This window comes from Orcinus orca, chromosome 16 (assembly GCF_937001465.1).
Source record: "Orcinus orca chromosome 16, mOrcOrc1.1, whole genome shotgun sequence".
Taxonomy (NCBI): Eukaryota; Metazoa; Chordata; class Mammalia; order Artiodactyla; family Delphinidae; genus Orcinus; species Orcinus orca.
In genome coordinates, this window is record NC_064574.1 from 49366633 (window position 1) to 49368727 (window position 2095).

The 2095-nt window shown below is 42.5% G+C and overlaps 1 non-coding gene across 1 annotated transcript; it reads left to right on the forward strand.

Moving 5' to 3' along the window:
* Window positions 1-343: 343 nt before the first annotated feature.
* Window positions 344-450, forward strand: LOC117201543 (U6 spliceosomal RNA). Its single transcript, XR_004483608.1, has one exon. It is a non-coding gene; the product is annotated as a U6 spliceosomal RNA (small nuclear RNA).
* The last annotated feature ends 1645 nt before the right edge of the window (window positions 451-2095 follow it).

A 2095-nucleotide genomic window follows, 5' to 3' on the forward strand; every position in this document is an offset into this window, starting at 1 on the left:
CCTCACAGACACATAGGCTTTTCAAATAATCGTGTATGTTCTTCTCTGATGCTACATTGAAATTTGACAAGTGACAGTTCTTAAAGTTTAGTTGCTCTGTGAAATCTGAAAACACATCAGTGAACTTCTCCTTCTCTGTTACATGAAAATCTGTTGGTCTCTATTGCACTTTGAATGGATCTTTAGCCGTGCATGGCTTTGTAACATTATCCCTGGACCATTTGGAAAGCACTGGCTGCTCAGTTATGTAGACCTCCCAGGTTTTAACATATTCCATTACATCCTACAATAGGAAAAAATGTATTTAGTAATTTCACCACCAATGTCATCAGAAAAGTCTTTAGTGCCCACTTCGGCAGCACATATACTAAAACTGGAACGACACAGATAAGGTTAGCATGGCCCCTGTGCAAGGATGACACGCAAATTCGTGAAGCGTTCCATATTTTTCTGCCACTCTCAACTCCCCAGACATTGTTCTACGCTACTTATCAAGTTCCACTGTACATCACGGTTACTCAGTCCTCATGTTTACATAATGTATAGTACGTACCTCCCCTCTTAGATTATAAACTTCTCAAAAACAATGACCTTACTCATTTCTTCTTCTCCTCACAGCAAACTGCAAATGTCTGTTCAATGTATTTAGAAAGGGCTTACAATTCTTTAAATTACTGTTATCAACATTCATCCAATAAAAGACTAGAACATCAAAAAAAGAAAGTCTTTAAGTTGAGAAAATGTCAAGCCCACTGTGGTGGATACACGTTTCCCAAAATTTTAACTTTTGCTTTGAAGTTCAAATTGTGTCACTGGCAACAATTACCAAGTGGTTTTCCTTGCAATGACAGATTTATTTTGTGCATTTTTGGGGGGGGGGTACAAGGGCCTCTCACTGTTGTGACCTCTCCCGTTGTGGAGCACAGGCTCCGGACGCGCAGGCTCAGCGGCCATGGCTCACAGGCCTAGCCGCTCCGCGGCATGTGAGATCTTCCCGGACCGGGGCACGAACCTGTATCCCCTGCATCAGCAGGCGGACTCTCAACCACTGCGCCACCTGGGAAGCCCCCATTTTGTGCATTTTTGAGAAAATATCTGCCAATACCCAAATCTGAATAACCTTGCTTTATCTGTCAGTTGTTACTTAGAGTAAAAATGACGTTTCATGAAAAAGTAACTAGTTCATCTCACAACTCAACAACCTTACAAGTGTTTTTCCTCTAGACAAACAGTCTGCCATGCAGAAGTGCTTTATGCCTACCTCTCATTTCATCATGCAGAAAACTTTAAAGACATTTATTTAAGAGTAAATAATAAAATTAATAGTTTCTGCTTCTTCAAGGTCATTCTTCAGTGAAACTGGCTTTTTTAAACCTGATCAAGACATTTAAAGGTGAATCCCTGACACTCTTTATTGTTCTGTCCTTTAGAGTTTGGTGTAAGAACAGAAGCCACTCTGCATATTTTAGGCAGGAAGGGGTTTAATATAGGGTCTTAGGTGCTTACACAGTCACTGTGGATCCTAACGGAGCAGTTCTAGGCTGGACTTCCAGGACCTTGGTTGTCAGAACACTGTAGATCTGACCCACAAGAAGAACTACCTCCTCGGAGACCACCCCTGGAGTTCTCCCCAAATCAACAAGCCACTGGTGTTTCTACCCTGAGAACCTACGAGAAAGTATACTGGGGAGGTGCTGCAGAGCCCCCTGGCTTACCAGCAGAGTGTATGGGAAGACGGCCTTCACCGAGCTCCTAGGATCCGGATATCATGTGAGTCAATCCAATTTGCAGAACCTAATTTTCATCCTTTACCTCCAACAGCAAAGAAGCCTGGAAAATACAGTGTCTGTCTTTCTAACCTCTCAAACTTAGAAGAAGGGTGAAATGAAGATTGCATGAGGCAATTCTGTTTTGGACCTAGTCAACAGGAATTTGTTCACAAAGCCAGTGATAACAAGTGGCAGATAGCTTACTTTCTCTGCAAGTGATGGGAAATCCTCCTAGATACGATATAGATTTCTCTTTTGCACTTTTACCCATTGATTGTGAGCAAACATGCCAACTGCCTGCTGTGAGCCCAGACGGAATGGCAGGG